Source organism: Lepisosteus oculatus, chromosome 6 (assembly GCF_040954835.1).
Source record: "Lepisosteus oculatus isolate fLepOcu1 chromosome 6, fLepOcu1.hap2, whole genome shotgun sequence".
In the NCBI taxonomy this organism is placed as follows: domain Eukaryota; kingdom Metazoa; phylum Chordata; class Actinopteri; order Semionotiformes; family Lepisosteidae; genus Lepisosteus; species Lepisosteus oculatus.
This window is the reverse complement of record NC_090701.1, coordinates 39,491,863-39,511,647: the sequence shown is the minus strand read 5'-3', so window position 1 is coordinate 39,511,647 and position 19,785 is coordinate 39,491,863. Positions and strand designations below refer to the sequence as shown.

The following is a 19,785-nucleotide window of genomic DNA, read 5'->3' as shown; positions in this document are numbered from 1 at the left end:
GAAAATAACACCAAATTGAGGCAACTCTAAAAGCAACTAGCAGTAATGCATTAAAAAAAACAGCTTAATATACCAGCAATGACACAGTTTCTGCTTTTGGATCGTAAACTGTTATTATTACCCAAACAAGTGAGATTTATTAACTTCCTAAACACTACAATCGCAACAGAGAGAATATTGAATCTGGTTGTCAAGCTCTGCAGGCCTATCGTCAGAGAAGGAAATGTCTCTATTGAAACTTTACTGCTCTAGAAAAAACCTTCTCAGGGCGCTGAGCTGTTGCATGTGGAAAAAAGCTGTAGGCTGAGTACTATTTTTTGCTTTCATTTATTTTTTACACTTTTAACATAAATAAAAGAAGCGCTGAGGGTAGCTAGTTAAGTCCCATTAAAAAATGTCCTCTTGTGGTGGAGCAGAAAAACAGATGGTATGTGTTTAGAACATATTAAAATATAATGTATCACTTGCATCGTGCACATCTTTTGGAAGGCTGGTTTAGCTTAAAATATATCTGCCTCACTTTATTTGACATATGGTGGTATCATTATACAGAGTCGTAGATTCACAAATTAGCAAGATAATAAAGACAGAAGCTGGTATGCACCACTTGAAAAATATTACTGTGCTTCTCCAGCTGAAATGAACACTCTCAAACCTCCAACAAGAGGAGAGGACAGAGCCAGCTTCACACAAAGCTAATTGGCATTTTCGACTGCTCAGCCCATAAGATTTCAGTATCCTGGATACTGCTTCCTGTAATTTTGGCCTGTTTTTTACATTGGTTTCTCTGACACAAAAACATAGGTGATTAACTAAAACTAAGATAGGTGGTTTTACAAACTTCAATATGCACTGGAGTGTTATCTGAGGGAATTTATGTACTGTTGCTGTCAGGCCTGTACCATTAATTAGGCACCATAATATAGTTCACTCTTTAATTGAATTAACGGGTTAATTGAGTTCTTTTTCATTCTTTGTGGCCTTTTACCTTGTATGCTCCTGTTCTTTTTTTGGATAGCAAAGAGAGAGCAGCTGTGGTAGCTGAGAAGGAACAGTGCTGGAGGCAGGCTGACAGAGGGAGGGAGGGAGGGGCCACTATTCCTACTTCACACAAGGTCATACAGTTCGCAGAACTTCGTGATATTAATAGTTTCCTGCATTTGTGTGGCATTTTTAATTTTGAAGGATCTCAAAGTGCTTTCACACGTAGGAGTAGGCCCATGTCATCTATCACTGAAGCTCCCAGCGCCCTCCTGGACCACACATCAGGTAGGAAAGTGAAAAAGGGTTTCACCCGCTGAATTATTCACTTTTGCATAGACAAGTTAGTGTAATTCCAGCATGTAATTTGCCCAGGACACTGGGGTTAACACTATTACCATCTTGCAGTGACATGGGTTTTTAATGACCCAGAAGTCAGTAAACGTTTTGGTAAACATCTTATTCAAAGGATGGTTTCCTCCTAAAGCACATAGTGTGACATTACTTTGGAAAGTCCGAACAGAGGGAAGAGTGTCTCCTACAGTCCCTTTAACAGCACTGAGAGCAGCAGAAACTGGGTTTTCCAATGAGGACTCACTTGACTACTCAAGAGAAGAGACATATACTGTACAGCAAATAGTCCTACTGTACTTGGACAGTGACTCAAGTTAGTAATGTACTTAAATATGTAGTTATAACTGACTGAATGCCATGCCTAGATTCAGAAACATACTATTAGATATTAGTTGTAATTAAGCAAGGTTCTGCCTGTTTATTGAGTATGTGTTATTTAATTATTTAAGCTATTTAAACAAGTTTAAGTATTTTTGTCTGCTTAATAATTAGATAGCTTTCTTGATCTACTGCTGTTAATTGGAATAATATTAAAGCTCCATAAGAGTGATTTCTTTTTTTAATAAACATTCTTGCATTCTTCTGATTCCTTGTTGCTATCATTGACCCTGCTTGAAAGAAACTCTAAGAATCCAGCAGTGTTTCTATGGCAAACAGTTTTGGCACCACACCGGGCTAAAATGAAATGCCTTCTGAGCAGGTTGCCCCTATGTAAGCAGTTAAGCAGTGTTTAATGTCAACTGCAGATGTATGCTGAGGAGAAAAGACCTTGTATGGAAATGTAATGACTGGAAGCAGTGGACTGTATAGAAGGAAAAGTACTTTATGTCCATGTAAAAAAAATAAAAACAAGTAGATGGGACTTTAGGTTTTGACCTAAAAAAAACCTAAAACAAAAATTAAAAAAAAATATTTAATTGTGTATATTTACAAGCAGCACCTTTCAGGTTTGTGATGTGTTTGGAATGCTCACTTAAAGGACACCATAAACCTGAAAGGTGTTCCTTGTAGGATATGCATATGGTGTATGTCAGTATGCCAGCAGCCATATCAATCTACAACTCACAACTGGCAACCCACTGAAGCTAAGAAGGTCTGAGCCTGGTCAGTACCTGGATGGGAGACCTCCTGGGAAAAACTGAGATTGCTGCTGGAAGAGGTGTTAGTGGGGCCAGTAAGGGGCGCTCACCCTGTGGTCTATGTGGGTCCAAATGACCCAGTATTGTGAGGGGAACACTAAACTGTAAACAGGCGCTGTCCTTCGGATGAGACGTAAAACCTGAGGTTCTGACTGTCTGTGGTCATTAAAAAAATCACAGGGCGTCTCTCAAAAAGAGTAGGGGTGTAACCCTGGCGTCCTGGCCAAATTTCCCATTGGCCCTTACCAATCATGGCCTCCTAATAATCCCCATCTTGAATTGGCTTCATCACTCTGTTCTCCTCTCCACCGATAGCTGATGTGTGGTGAACATTCTGGCGCACTATGGCTGCTGTTGCATCATCCAGGTGGGGCTGCACATTGGTGGTGGTGGAGGGGAGTCCCCATTACCTGTAAAGCACTTTGAGTGGAGTGTCCAGAAAAGCACTATATAAGTGTAAGCAATTATTATTAGCAGTATCACTGCTTGAAGCCAGCTATGCCATGCTGATAAACCCTGATAAGGGTGTAACAGTAGCCTGTGGCTGCTACATTTGACTTTATACTGTATATGCAAAAGGCAGAATCAGAGGATCCAGCATTGTGAAATGAAAATATCTCAATAATATTCCTAACCAAGTCATGGTTATTTAATTAGCTATTTTTCATGTGTATGCCTCTCCTCCAAATTCCATGAATCCCTGAATAAACAAGCAATTTAATGAGGTAGTGAGAAAAGGTTGTGCCATTGTGGCACTAGAAGGCTTGCACAGTTTACTCTGTTTGCCTGAGGAGGGAAATATTGAAGTCAACTAAGCAGAGCAGTCGTTTAAGCAGAGATGACACTGTGGCCCATTAAATACAAGGCGCATAGTTCAAAGCCTACATGTCAGGCACATTCACATTCAGTGTGCTCCATTGCAGCATACAGTAAATCACACCATTGTGAAGAGCTAGCTGCTCATTTGATTATAGACAAGTGACAGCAAAGCAAGGAAAAAGAGTTTTGCATCACGCTGCCGTAAGTTCAAATTCAAGCCCTCTAGCCTTTCACCTGCTTTCTGATGAAGGAAGTGACAGCACCACTGTCCCACTGCCCTGGGCTGACCGTTGGTCCCACTCGACAGACACTGAAACGTTGCTTTGAGAACAATGATGCTTCTAAGCATGAGCCCCGGGGCTGATGGTATAATCCAACAACGTAAACGGATTATACTCAAATAAATATGGAAATAAAACGAGTAATGAAAATAAATAGGTAAGTAAGTGCATGACTCCTGACAGACAAATAAAGAATTATAAATTGTAATAATGTATTATTTGTCATGCCTGCATTTAATTACACAGTAATTAGAGCCAAAATGTGAAGTGCTACTATTAAAAATGGATAACTAAATTACTCTGATCTGTTTGTGAAATACAATTGCAGTACACACCATATAATTCATGTTTTCAGGCTCCCTTTTCTTTTTTAAAAAGTGACTTGATGTTTTTTACCAACACTTACAGAAACACATTTGAGACAGCTTCTGCTCTTTTACCCAGTTTCAAAATGATCAATGTTTTGCCAATATAAAAACAAACTGTGAAAAATGTCTGGATCCCCTAGAGAATTCAATAGGCTTTTTAGCAAACGTACTTCAGTTTTTCAAAAAGATTTAATTAAATGGCAGGCTATTTTTAATCATGTATTGTTGGAAATTGCAAGCTTTGCCATGTTAAACACACCCATGTAAATGTGCTGTGAAGAGCCTAAGAGAATCTACACCTACCACACAGTGTCTCTCAAACTAATCTCATTTTTTTCATACTAGGCAAAAAGAATGACTGCTCCATTGTTGTAAGAAATATGGTGAAATATGGGAAACATGAAAAGAAAGTCTGGGTAGCAGTCACATAGAACTCAGATACCTTATAATTCAGATCTTATAACCATGAAAAGAAAAATATTACACAACAAGTAGAAATAAGCCAGAAACCTTTGAACATACTAAGCAAATCAATTTAAAATGTAATTTCTCAGTGTTCATGGAACAAAAAACATTAATTGCTTCCAGGCTTTACTTGTACTTTGTAGTTTGAAACCAAATCAGGTATTTTCCAGTTTAAGTATGGCTTTATCTTTGGCTTCTACTCCCAGAACTCTAGAATATAAATCTGCATGTCTAAATCCATACAATCTTTGATCACTTTGAAAATATTGACTCATATATTGGTTGTTATGAAAAGCACTAGATACCAGAGTACAGCTCATTCATCTCCTGTTCTGAAAAATAAATGGATTCGAATTTTCTAACTGTATCACAAAACAGTTTTAAAAAACGTACACAAGCAACATTTGTAATGCTTGTCATCACTTTACATACTGTACAGTATTTCTCTATGGTGACCTATTCTATTCATCTCGAAGTTCATGGCATTTAAAGTATGTTATTATCCTACTCCTTTGATAATAAGATTCACAAATAAACATGCAGAATTCAGAACACAACAAGGAAAACATATGTTCTTCTTTATGAAAACCGAACTGCAAAGTAATAATCCTTTCATTTTCGAAAATGTCATTTCCCAAGAGCATGTTGACATCAACAAGATTTTCACATATTTGAAGGTTACCATTATGTAGGGACTGATATTGAAGGCTTTCATATTGAAAATATTTTAATTTGGCATCTGAGTCCATTTCTGTACAACAGAGAAACACGTGGCCGAATCTGGAAATTGAGGCTAAGTTACACCCTTAATTTGCAAACATAAAAAACTGCAGTTTGCTGCTTTGAACCAGAATTGAGTTTGAATCCTGGCAGCTTCTCTTGAATTTTTCACTTACAGTCTTCACCTCTGCTGATCAAGCAAGCAGGACAGATGTGACTTGTTATTCAATGAATTTAGAGGTGAAAAAAAAATCAATAAAATGAACATTGCTAAAAAGATCCTTTGTGTCTCTGATTGATCAAACTAAGACCCATTTAGGTTAAAATGTAACATTAAAAGAAGACTTTATCCAAGACTCCCTGGCCTGTTTGTGCCTCATCTTTGGTATCTACTTATCAAGCACTAACATTGTGGGTTACTGATTCTGGAGTTTTCATTCAATATCTCAAACTCCTTTCCTTTCTTAGTAACTACATTAGGCCTTCCCTGATATCATCTCCTGTTAATCCTTGGAAAAACCTTTGAGTTCTTTTGATGTATTCAACATATGCTCTAAATATTTCAATGGTGCTTCAGTTATTGGAGCTAATTAATGCAGTTCTGCTAAATGTGTCAAACACTTCTGAAAAACACTTGGATTTTTCTGTGTTGCGAAATATTTAAGTACCCTAATTGACTTTATTCTATTTCTGAAGCACTTCAGGCTGTAAAGTATTTTTAGTGCATCATAATCATCTTATGTAAATCCTAGGTTAAAATGTTCAGTTCTGAAACAATGGTAGCTGTTTAAAATGCATTGAATTTCCCTGAATTATCATCAATTCACACTTTACCAAGAGTGGGGAAAGGATGCTGGTATTATGTGTGGATTAGAATGTATCAGGGTCTATTTTAGAAGTAAGAATCCAGTGAAGAAAGGAGTGCTCCTTTAACCGGAGCTCAGTTAACACTACCAATGCCTTTTCCACATCCCTCTATCCAAACTTCACTGCAGACATGTAAGAGGGAGTGATTATCAAGGAAGACATTCAGCTTGCTGATCAAATTTTTATTTTCCTAGACATGAGATAAAGGAAAACAGTTGTCTGACGTCATGGCTCATATCTGTCATCTTAGATCTCAGGAAGGGAGCAAGGAATGGGAAAGGTAAGCTCCTATATCACTGTAAGACTAATACTGAGTGGTTCTCTCTAGGGAAGTGATAACAGCTCTACAGCATTATGAAACAATGTACTGGAAAAACATTAATTTTCTGGAAGTTAGGGTATTTCCATAACCCTAGTTTCCTGAAATACAGCCGTTATCCCACATATGGGTTATCCTACTCCTCAACTTGAATTCTGAAAGCTTCTTTGTCAATGTCAAAGAGCCCTTCCTGTGCAGGGCAAGCTGGGCCCCCTCAGCACATCTTAGCACATGTGAGGAGGACCCATACATCTTTCTGAGTGTACAGGCTGTGTGAATGCAGTGACCTTGAACTGCGGTGGTAAAATGTTACCACCATATAAGGGCTTGTGTACCACAGCTGTCGCAAGAGAACTTACTGCACAGTGTAGTGGTGCAGTGGAGGACCCCACTGAAGAGTCCCAACCTCTAGGCTCTGATCCAGGATAGCACAATGAAAAGGGGCAAAAAAACACCTACACAAAAGCATGTTGGAGCGTCCAGTGACCCAATGGGGGTAGGTAATATGGTAAAGTTATAGGCTATTCAAATGGTCTCCAGAGTCCAGGCAGACTGGCTGACTTTAAAAATGTTGTGTTCCTGGCATATAGAGCTGAAACAAACAAAGATCTTAAGTGTCTGGTGTCAACTCTTTGTCTTCTCCCCATAATACAGGCATATTCTGATCAAGCATAAAGTATATTGCATTCCTTCCACACTAGATCTGAATGGAGACAGGTAAATGTACAATGTTGTTTTGCTCACATATAAGGTACTGAACGGAGTAGCTCTAGGTTATTTTGAGGTCTTATCCATGATCTTATACAATAGTCCAACACTTAATCTGAAATCTGCTAAATCAGGGCTTCTTACTCGACTGAAAACCAGGCTACACAAAATAGCTTGTAGAGCCTCCTCTTCTACAGCACCATGACTGTGAAACAGTCACAGTGCCCAAATCCAAGCACAACTCAGCGAGTGTGGACATTTTCAGAAATCGCTGTGCTTCTCTTTGCACTCTGCTGTGTAATGTATAATTTAGCTTTACTCTTAGGCTTATTGGCTCAATTTACTGTGTGTATTCTTTTTCATGTATCTTAAAACTTTTGTCATGTGGATTAAACATGCACTACTGGTAAGCCCTAAGGGTTTATTGAAAACACTCATAAATAAAATGAAGTATGATAATTATACCGGAGACACTGAGATCAGCCTGAAGAAGAAACAAGCAGAGCAGGAGGCCTCGTGATAAAACCACACCTGAAGGCCAAGCATGTGCAGTAGAGTGAATGATGGGGAATCAGGGGAGAAAGTGCCACCTTGAGACCCAGGATCCTCTGGAGGCCCTGGTAGACCATGATGCTGCAGGTTCTAAAAGCCAAAGACATGACTCTATAATCCTAAAGAGTCATGAACCTGGAGCTCATGATGCACTGCCTCCAGGCATTCAAACTGTCCTGTGGTTAGCTCTCTTGCTAATGCAGCAAGCTCCTGGGACTAATGACTCTTGGGGTTGTCCCCTTTTATAGAACTTATTTTTGCAACCCTTCAAATATGTGTACCCCTGAGCCTTTGGTGTCGAGTCGACAATAACTCAGGGCTGTCACCCCTACAGAAGGCGGGGAAGGTTCCCTGGTAGAGAAGCCAACAGTGAGCCGATGCTATCAGTCCGGGCCGACTGAAATCAAGGATTCTGCCATTGCAGTAAGCCTTCCAGCTTGCAGGAAGATACTTTAGTCAGCAAGAAGGTCTTAAGGATCTCATATTACACTGGTCCAGTGTTATGCCCCAAGAAGTCAGAAGCATTAGAGAGTCATCCATCCTCATTCACAGGGGTTTGGGTCAGCCATATATAGCAAGTACTCCAATCATGACAGCGACTGTCCTGCCCAGTTCCTGCTCTTTGTACTTGAAGGTGGTCATTAATAACATGCAGGTGCTCCAGGGTATCGGGCAGAGGTCTGTTTGCAGAGGGCAAACCGTTAAGCTGTCCATGTGGGTGGCAGATGTAGCAACTGCATTACCCTTCTTAACAACTAGATTCTGTAATCTTACGTTTGGGGGGAGGGAGGCCAAGAGGGATCTTGAGACACAGCAGCGTCAGAGAAGCGTGAAGAGGCCAAGTCTCCACTGACAAGGAGAATAGGCCAAGGAAGAACAGGCCTTGAAAAGAAGGCCTCTTTGAAGAGGAAGCACTAGGTCTCAGGCTATGGAGGACAGGTAAAGGCAAGCAACGCTGTGGCCACAGTTTAAGTGGATTCACAGCATTCCAAAGATACAGGAGGAGGTTTTAGTGTAGGACTACACATCAAAAAGACCATTCAGGCACAGTCAATTAAGCAAGAAGAATTTAGGACCTTTGTCTTTTCGAATCAAATGTACGAAAACATTCAAAACATATACTGCTGAAAGAATATCCTAAAGATGACTAAATTCATAAATAAATTTATTTATTTTGATGAATATGAAATACTCCAGTATTTTCCTCTACCCTTCTGGTATGTTTGTGAGTGTGTATGTGATACTAATGAAATATGAATGATACTTACCTTTCTTGTTTCCCTAAAATCACTGCAGTGGTTCCCCAGTGGAGTATTGTATTGTGTTGGTTAAGATGGCCACCAGTCACCTTTTCTGTTTGTAGTATCCCACAATGCTCCCACAAATGATCTTAAAGGCAAAGGTTACTAGTGAGCCATCAATAAATAACAGATGTAAGATTATTTGTTTTGTTAAGGTGGATATGTAACTGTTGCATGACTCTGTTAGAATGTGTTTTTATGGAAGGTTAAATACTTTATTTTGATCAAATTGCCCATCTCTGTTAAAGGTCTGTGAAAAGACATGAGCGAGTCCCTTTAAGAGAGGATGGTCCTTGGAGAGGAGGGGCTATAAGAGGGACTGGGAGAGCCCAGTAGAGAGAGGGTACTTTGGGGGGAAGGTGTGCAGAGAGTACTCCTGTGAGGTGGGGGGGGGGGGGGTTATCCCTATTTTGATGGCGATTAATCCAGTTTTGTTTACATTTGAAGACTGCTGTTTGGGGGTTTCTTTTCTTTTGAGCCAAACCTGGTTGCTTGGCCGGCAACAAAATTATAATGCAGTTTTATAGTGCCTTGCAAAAGTAGTTAGTCATTCTAATACAATCCTGTGCTGTTCAATTACAAATGATTTAGGTACATTTTTTAAAGTGAATATTTGTAATCAAAATGGGAATCCTCATATTGATCACCTGGACCACTCTTGCATGTTGATCGCTCCAGTTCTCTTGCCCTTTGCTGTGGCAAAGAAGATAGGAGAGCAGAAAATAGAAGTGAGAAGTGTCCACAGTTGTTTGGAGGGTTGACAACATCAGGAGAACTGAAAGAAAAGAGCTGACAACTTGGCCGGTTGTATTTGACTGAGAATTTGAAGTTGAAGTGCTCCCTATCTGAGAAAAGGCAAGAGAGTGGCTCTGGTCCTTTGCTAGTAGGATAAAGGTAAGGTCTTTGGAAATTCCAAGTGTGAGACTCAGTACCTCTGTCTCCAATGAGACTGGAAGGCTTAGTGCTAGAAAAGATGTGCAGAGTGGTGGGCAGCCAGTGAGTATTTGTACATGGGAGAGCAGAAGTGTGAGATTCGAATTTGACCCTCTCCTGAACTTTGTTTAAATAATGCCAAGATGATGGAAGAAATGTCTTAATTGAATATAACACTCAGGTGTTTATGAGGGGAGAAACTGAATGCCTCAAGCCAAGCAGACACACAGTCTGTATTCAATAGTGTTAGACTAGAAGCGGAAGGTGTGTTACAGAATTAGATCTACTTAAACTATTCTCTGTGGCCTGATGAGGTTATACAAATTTTACTTAATTGTAATGGAGCAACAGGATCTTGAGCATAGATAAGGGTTTAAGAAGCTAGAGGGAAACGTCTAGGGTTCACATTCCTCATATACCACATTAGAGAAACTGGCACCAATTGTCGGCGAGCTGATTTCTCGCTATAAATTAGTGAGGTTGGCTCACAAAGAAGCTTGTCTGTTATGAAAACAGGCCTGGAGCAATAAAGTCATTCTGTGAGACCATGATATTAAACAATACATTATTCTTAACATGAACTAATTAACAAATAACAGACATGCATATATAATTACAAAGAAAATAAATATTTATAAATAAAGTAAAATATATGCAGTCAATTTTCTACTTTCAGCAGGTTAATGGCTGTGGGAATAAAAGATGGCTTGGTTCTATTGTTCTTGAATCTAGGGAGCTTAAATTGATGCCCAGATGGAAGGAGGTCAGATTCACTGTGCAAGGGGTGGTCATGACAGTCGGTGATATTGGCCTTTCTCACTATTTGCTCTGTTGTAGTAGATAGGAAACAGAGCACGTGGCTGAATGGTCAAATTGGGGGTAATTAATGGAGTATCTCAGGGATTGTTGCTAGGACCACTGCTCTTTATGATGCATATCAATGACCTAAACTCTCATATAGTTTGCAAACTCAGCATCGGCAACAGAAACCAGAATAGGAGGGTAGCAAACACTGTACAAGCTGTAAAGGAAATAGGAAAATATCTACAATTAACGACTAAGCACACACCTCAAGAAAATTGAAAGTACTGAAGGCAGTAGACAGATAGACTCTAAACATACAGCTGGAAAACATTCGAAAGTGCCTGAGCTAGCAGAAGTTCTAAAAACTCTGGATTTACGTACTTTACATCCTAACATTCTGTTTGCCTTTAATGTTCTCACACACATTTCACATTGCCTAGGAAATTAAAATGATGTGTCAACATAAGTATCTAAAACTCTAACTCTTAAGGTTTGGTGTTTTCCATTTTATATTTGCAGTTTTTTTTTCCTGCATGCATTGCTTGGCACTTATCTACGTGAAGTGTTATTTGTCAGGTCTGTGCCTAGTTCTGCATTTACAGTTACAGTGTAGTGAAAAAGTGAGTATGTGTGATTATAGGCCAGATTAATTATAAAACCAATTACAGGTAGTTGAGAGTGAGTTTGTGAATAAGCAACGGAGGCAGATGTTACTACAACAACTCTCTGTTAGCCTCAGGATTCAGATACTGACATTTCAGTTTCAATCAGTTTTGTCCTCTATTTGTGATCATGATTAATGTGAATAATGAGGCACAGTATACATTTTATTTTTGAGTAATTTGAACATATTAGTACATAAGAAACAAACTGTAGTTTGTGTTCAACCCAGTGATACGTACAGTGGTGTTAACACATTCTCATTAAGAACATTTCAATTTAAAAGCCCAAGTGAGGTGAAACCTGTTTGCAAGGTGTGACCTATGGTGCTCAAACTCTTTGTCTAATTTGAGATCCTTTGCCACAGTCATCTTGAGTTCTTTCTTATTTTAACTGACTTCAGTTTTTCTTCAGGATGCAAGATGCACACTCAGTGAATGAGTCTTGGCCTTGACCCTTCCCAGTCTAGGATTTTCCACTCTTTTCCCCTGATGACTTTTGTAAGAAAAAGATGACAGTTCTGAAACCACACTCCCCAGTAGGCAGTGGGGACTAGAGAAGGAGGAGGCTGAGTCGCTGACAAGCCAGTGGACATTATACTGTGAAGTGTTGGAAAACAGTTGCTCCTGAAGTTAAAGTTTTGAGTTTGCAATACACACTGTGATTTTGGTACTGGTGTGGAGCTCTGCTGCCCAATTACACATAAAGACAATTAACGGAGAAATTTTTGGGGGCGAATGGTGAATTAAAGCCTGAATCTTTCCAACATCCTTTTGCTAGCGTGTTGTTTTCATGTACACAGCTCTCTGTGCCAAGCTTCTTAATCTTTCGCACATAGTAATCCTTTCTTCTTTCCCATCCTGCAGCTGCCAATTAGTTAATTACCCTGTATGAGGCTCGAACGTCATGGTCCTATGGCCGTGTGGTTAACCCTCAGCCAATGCATGTTAAACCAAAGTTTCTTATGCTTTACCTCCAAACAGACATTCCTAAAATGTTCATGTAGGGTATTTTTCCTCATGAAGCCTGAAACATCAGGTAGTCTAAGAGCAGTATTAAACAGGGTCAGGTGCTTAATAATAACATTAAAGCTTACACTCCCCTCACTCAAGACAGTGTCCTCTAATCTTGCAACCAAGACTGAGATTCTAAAGAAACTTGGTGATTTTATTTTTTATTCCAAGAGTAAGCCTTCATGATTCTTATGTACTGTAGATGGGCACATGCTGGTAAACACATACAGTACTTACAAAGGAACAATAGGTTGTGTTTTCTTTCTTCTCTTTTCAGCATGGGATAAACCTATTACTTGTTCCTTTGCAGCCTACACATGCTAATGCAGCTACCCACCTGAACTACTATACTCACAAATGCATGTTATTAATGTTTCAACTGCATTTTGTACAGGAATGGCACTGCCAATATACTGCAAGTGGAAGAAAAATGCACATCACTGACAAATACATCTGTATGGTCACAAACGTTAGGTTTCTTTGGTTTGCTCATGTCGTCTGTAGAGAACTAAAATGAAGCAGCCATTCTGCCTAGTCTGACATGAAAACATATTTTTGCTTTCAGTGGGACTTTCATGGACTGTATTCATCATTTGCAAGCTCACTTGTTACCTGTGTGGTAAGTCAAATGCGCTTAGGAATCATTTATCCATTGTGCCGGTAAAGAAGAGAGTTCACTTGGAGAAGGTCAAAGCTATCGCTCCAACTACCCCCTTTGAACAGTGGTGTCGATAGTCCTGACATTACAAAGACGGATGTCTGTACATCCGCAGCACACCAGATCTTGTAACTGTCAGAGAAGCAGCACAGCAGGAAAAAATACAACCGGGGGCTTTGTTTGCATTTATATATTAGACCGTAAAAAACAGCCAGCTTGTCAAATAAACCCTTTTTTATGTGTGCATGATTTCATTAGACAGAGATGAGGGCAGAAAAAAATGCTTCTTCGCCCTGCATTAAAAAGAATAGAACTGAAAGAATGCAGAAAAAACGTGTGATTTTATATTATTGGCATCCCAGAGCGTATTGCCAATTTTAAGTTATAATGAACACGAATAGGCTCACTTGTTCCCATTTCTGAGTGACTATTTCCATCTCCTCCTCCTACCAGTTTTTGAGGCCTTGTGTATTGCTGGACACTTGTGCGAAATTAGATGATCACATTTACACCACTCCCCCAGGTCCCTTAGGAATAGCTGGGGCTACAGAACAGCTTGCTCAAGGGAATGAGAATTGTGCCATATGAACTTAGGAGTCATTGATTTATACCCTTCACATGGTCAATTTTACTAATTTAAGACAAAACACTCTGTCACGGCAACTACCTTCTGTTTCTTTTAGCAGGAAGTAGAGGTTTAACACTGTCCTGTTGAAACAAATGTCTTGCTCCCACAGACATATTGGCTACAGACATTTCCTGGGTGTTATCATTCAATTTTAAGTCTGTAATATACTCATATTGTGTTCAGACTGTTTCCTTGGCATGCCAGTAAATAAAAACACTAAATGACGAAATAGTACTCCACATCATTTTATATAAATATATTGTGTATACTGTATATACATGGTATCAGATGTCTTCTCTGATTTTGAAATCTGTGCTCTTTTTCTGTAATGTACAGAGCAAAAATCCAACTAAGCATGCCAGCAGGTCTGTATGTGGGAGTTGGGAACAAAGTGCTTGTGAGATGATTGCTTTTGAATGTACCATATGAAATCCATCCATCCATTTTCTAATCGGTGCGGGGGAGCTGCAGCCTACCCTGAACGGACACAACACCCACTCACTCACACCAGGGCCAGCTTTCCCGGAAGTCACTCTAACTTCCCAGTATGTCTCTGGACTGCGAGAGGAAACTGGAGCACCCAGAGGAAACCCATGTGCACACGAGGAGAACATCCGGACTCCACACAGACAGCACCTCAGGTCTGGAATTGATCCCTGGGCTGCAAGGGCAGCAATGCTAACCACTGCACTATCAGGCCCACCCCCACACACCCTCATTAACGAAGCAAAAGCAATTCACAAGTCTATTTAAGACATGAACATACCGTAATGTAGAATTATCACATCTTATGCTTGTTTATAAAGCGCATTCTGCTTCACTTTGGGCCTTTTCCCTGCGCAGGCTGTGTGGCGCACATAGAGCTGTCAGCTGTCAGGCCGATGCCCTGTAATGAATCACTCTGGGGTCCGTGAAATTACTGCCACAAGACTTTGACCACTTTGTACCTGAGAGACAGACTCCTTCCAGCGAGAGGTAGAAGAAGCCCGCGGAAGGGATGCTGCAGTATATTCCACCCTCAGACACGGGTGCCTACAGTTCATAAAATGGCAGACTAACTCAGCAGTTTAGTGGCAGGGCATAATTAATGTTTTACTTATAATCAGCATCTTTTTCTGCCAGCAATCATGGAAGTCAGGCTAAGAGGCGGAAAAAAAAAAAAAAACGGAACCCCTGCTGTTGTCAGCTGTCTGGAGCAATAATTATTCTCTGTTGTGGCACCACTGGGAGTCTGGCTCTGTTTATCCTAGAGGTCGGCCTCCGATTGGCTGCACGAGATAAGGCAACCTAAAAAGCAGCCAATCCCCGGTCACTTCTTTCAATCGACAGGGAGGAGGCAGGAGCGGCGAAAAGATAGCTGCTTCCCCCTCTGCCTCTCTCTGTCTCACTCTCCGAGTACCACGCCTGATGTTTCAATCAAGGCTAAAATAAGATCCTACTGGAGACGTTACAGGGCCTGTTCATCCCACGTGAGTATGGAAGCTATGGAAGTGTGCGAGGAAAGAGGAGTAATCGATTCCCGCAGCGTTTCTATGGGGAGCTGACATTAACCAGACACTGGCAACACTTGGCTGCCGGCCTGCTATTTAACATTCATGGCCTGGCAAGAGAGCCACTACCTTCACGCCTGTCTCCTTTATTCCTGCTGGGCCCCTGTGGAAAAAGGGACAGACGTACAGCAGCGTGCAACAGATCAAAACCGCTTGTTGGGTTTACCTGCACGCCCACGTCTCCTCAGGCACGCAAAACAAATATTCCAGGCTTGGCTGCTTTAAAAGGAAAATGTCTTGAGCCTTTACCATTTTCTGTTTAAAAACTCTGAGTAAGGATCAAGAGTGTTGACAGACTGAAGATCCGTTAACCAGATTGGCCATTATATTACACCATTTCTGGTCGTTTCAATGCAAAAGCACGGTGTGCTTCTCTATGTACGAGAAGCTGAGGAGGATTACTGTTAATCTTACATTATGTATAAATAAATGTGTTCCAATGGTCATACTCACCCTGAATATGCCATGGTGTGACCCGATTAATAGGTATTGGCTTAAGAGACAAGTTGCAATGTTCACATTTATACTTTATGCTTAAAAAATATTGTAAAAAGAAGGACATTTTATTTTTTCGTTAAGTACAATAAAACTTTACTAAGCTTCTTCACAATAAAATGAAGCCTTTCACACAAACTGGAGTTCAGCTGGCTAGCTGAAGTCCCATTTCACTGTTATACATTTTAATTAAAGTTGGCAATGGTGCAATTACCTCATTACACATAAATTGCATACCAGTCACCTAGGAATCAATCAGGCAATGTAAGTGATTACCCACTGCCATGATAAATTGAAATTTCCACAACCTGGTATCAGTGGTCAACAATGTTAGACAAAATCATAAATCTTATTAACCGTACCAGCATGAAGGATCCGGCTCACTGAATGTGAAGTTTCTGTCTACATAAAATGCAAGCATGGCTGAATCAAAGCACTACCAACCATCACAGTGAAAAGGCAATGCAGATTCACACAGAGCCAATGTACTGGATTGTGTTAATTAAAATCCTATTTCCAGATTCCCAGGTCTTGGTGTTGTGTTGGCGGTGGATCATTCAGCTCTAGTGAACAGTAGTAGCAGCAAAAAAAAAAAACTTACTGGTTACCTTATCTGCACGTCAGGCACGGATGCTGAAGATTTAACAGACCAGGCAAGACGCCGAATCAGGGGAGCCGCTCGACATTTAGATGTGTCACAACGTTTGCAGAGCTGGGAGTAAGGCGCTCATCTGAGACAAAAGAATCTCTTCCCCAGCTTTGCTGGGCCTGTGGATGAATATCAACAAGTTTGTACATCGAAGTCGAGACTGCGGTTGGTGAATACAGAAAGGGATGGGCGCTCAGCCTCAGGGCTGCTGCTCTGGTGGTCTCAGACATGGGCAATCCCTGAAAGGAGAGGAGTTTGGGGAGGAAGTTTTGGGGTTTACCTTCGTCTGTTCAGTACTTCGCCGCCAACCTCCTCCAGGACAGGAGACGGATGAGTACGGCAGCTGTTTCCAGGACCCCTGCCTGCGTCGGAGGTTAGCTCTAATTAGAACCAGGTGTGTCTTTTTGCAAAGTACAGATGCTCACCTGCTAAACATTAATTCCCTGGCTCTCTCATTTCAGGGAGGAAGCTTCTAATAGAGCAGCTCTTGATTGGTCATAGAATATCTTAGTTATCTGTGCAATATAAAGGGTTAAGTTCGTGCAACACATAGATAGTTCACCCTCTATCTTCAAATATTATTCTATAAAGTTAAGAAGCAAGCTAATTTTATTCTGTATACTGTGAGCCATATAAGCATTCAATACCATTCGAACAGATGTAATGCATTAAAAATGGATTTACACATCTATACTTTCGGAAAACATCCATCTAACCAAGGGTCCTGCTACAGCTGGGTTAGAAATTAACCACAACACCCAACATGTTTATTCTGAATTCAATTTATTTTTTGCAGCAGTTTATACGTAGATTGACCCTTTATAGTGCTGAGGAAAGATTGGTGATCCCAAAATAATTATTGTACTTACAATTTCTTTCCATGATAACCTTGTTAAATCAGAACTGGTCTTTACATAAATACTCAGTAGGGTTTGTCTTCACCAACTGAAAGTTTTTTAAGATGCAGGATGAATGAAAAAGAATAATTAAGAATCAGTGTATGTGAAATTATAAGTGAAAACCTACTTTACTCAGCACAGTTAAGGGGTAATTAGAGACAGGTGGTTAGATAATTGAGTAAGAAATAAATAAGGACTGAATTTGAGTAGCCCGGTCCAAAAACACAGGGTTTTTTTGTCAATTTTGTTGTGTACCATACAGGTTAGTAGAAAAACATCATGTCACAATCAAGTGGACCTCAGAAAAAGAGCACCTGATTATCATTTGGTCCAGGGAGCGTTGCAAAATCATTTGCAAATAGGGCTCCATCCATCCACTGACTCTGAATGGAAAACATTCAAATACACAATGAGTTCTGCCAAGTTCTCCCCAAGAGCGACCCTGAAAATCATCACAAAGAGTCCCAGAGGAACTTTAAAGGACCTGCAGGTCTCTCACTGCGGCTAATGTCAGTGTTCATGCCCCAGCCATCAGGAAAAGCCTGAATGGTAATAGTTTTCATGGGAAAAAGCCAGGAAGAAGCTTCTGCTCTCTACGAGGAACGTTGCCACCTCTTCGCAAAAGAACAACCGTTCTACAGGACTACTGGAAGAACGTTCTCTGACAGATGAGTCAAGAGTTTCGGACACAATGAGAACCTCATCCCGAATGTGACACATGGTGGTAGGAATGTCGTGGTTTGGGGCTTCTTTGCTCCAAATCCTTTGCTGATCATTGAAACAACCGTGAACATAGTGTTGTATTAATAAATATAATTTGGTGTTGTATTAACAAATTCTGGAGTAGATTGTTGGGCCATCCATTTGTTGGCTGAAGATGAGCCAAAAAAAAAGTGGGTCATGCAACAAAACAAAGATCCCAAACATACAAAAACAAATTGACAACAGGCTCAAGAAGAAATTCAAATTCTGGATTTAAATCCCATTAAAATGCCATGGTAGATGTGAGCTGTTCATGCTCAAACCCTTAAATGTCAAAGGTCCGAAGAAGTTCTGTAAGAAAAATTGACCAAAATTTCTTAAACAGGACGTGAGAGACTGATCAATGGTTGCAGGAAACATCTCATTGAAGTAATCACCAGTTTTGCTTAAGGAGGTACCAAGATGTAATTTTGTTCAAGGTCTAAAATCATCTTCAGGGGTGAGGGTCTTGTTTAACTTCCATTTTGGTGCCACCATTTTTTCAGCTAGCAGTAAGACTAAAAACAGATTAACAGTACTAGTGTGTAATGGAATTGTCCTGTTCATCAGCACGTCTGCAGACCCACCCACCTAAGTTCATACTACACTGCTTTTCTTTCTTTTAAGTTTCTTCTATCATTGTGTTAACATTCTTTATAAAAATGTTTTGCTCCAGAGCTGAACAGTATAGTAACTGTCATGTACTGCTTGTTTTTTATTCCACAGACCACAGGCTTGATCTCCACAGGAAGACGAGAAACTGTATTTACATCTGGTGTGACACCATTGCTACAAGCTATTTAAATGAAACCTATAATAAAAAGAAACATGTTTATCTGAAAGGCGGAAGAACATTTCGTTACACACTTTAATTTAAAATGTTCGAGAAATCTTCAAGAGGCTGTAGTTCCACAACAAAGGAAAACTAGTTTTTGTATTGCTTTGTAAAAGAGAGGGATGTCTAAGCTGCCCATCTATTGAGACTTCAGTTGTCTTACAAAGATTGAGACTGATGAATACAAAAGAAGATGATATTTATGATGATATAATATTATTATAAAAGTATTACATGTGCTGGGCTGTGCCAAACACAAATGTCAGCCAGAACTTGCACATGTAAAATCAATGGGCGACACCTCAGGGTTTGTGTGCTCTCTCTCACACACTCACCATGTGGCGTTTTTTCAGATGAGTGCTGATATTTACATCATGAAAATAAAAACAGGCCATTTGAACAACCATACAATATGCTCCTCCTTTTCCCCTCCCCTCGAGGGAAGCCATGTGCTCCTGCTTCTTTCAAACCGCCTGAAGTGTTTTCAAAAAGCAGTTCCCATTACTTAGGAAACAAAAAACCTTCCACTGCCGAGCATCAGTGATACAGAAAACTGTAATTCATTGCAGAAAGGCATTATGATTACAAATCCCAAATGTAGGTAGGTCAATGCATTTGTTGTCATACAGATGTGCTAGGCAGCTGTTGCTCTACAAAAGGATCGATACAATCCCTGTCCAGGGTAACAATGTAACAGCAGTCGGGGGGATCCACTTGTATCATCCAGACACAGTCGGCAGAGATTTTCACCTTTCTTTCCCTGACCTTATGGATGAAGTGCTCCATGCGGAAAGGCAATCTTTACTGGGAAAATCCTGACATGCCTGCTTAACAGCAGACAAATCCCAGGCTGACATCTTCACTCTATTCTCCTGCAGCGCTGCAATGAGAGTCGAGTTTCTTTTTTTATGTCCATATGTGCCAGGTTTTTCTCATTACAAAAGATGAAACATGGAACCAAATAAATGGACGATTATGTAAAAGCCACACACTAGGATTAGTTAGAAATAATTGCACTGTCCTGTATCCGTATAGCACAGTACTGT

General features: G+C 40.2%; 1 long non-coding RNA gene across 1 annotated transcript; it reads left to right on the top strand.

Annotated features, from left to right (window-relative positions):
- Window positions 1-1,132: 1,132 nt before the first annotated feature.
- LOC107078197 (uncharacterized) lies at window positions 1,133-18,746 on the top strand. Its single transcript, XR_001479163.2, has 4 exons — window positions 1,133-1,269; window positions 6,189-6,274; window positions 12,850-12,903; window positions 18,631-18,746. It is a non-coding gene; the product is annotated as an uncharacterized lncRNA (long non-coding RNA).
- Window positions 18,747-19,785: the final 1,039 nt, after the last annotated feature.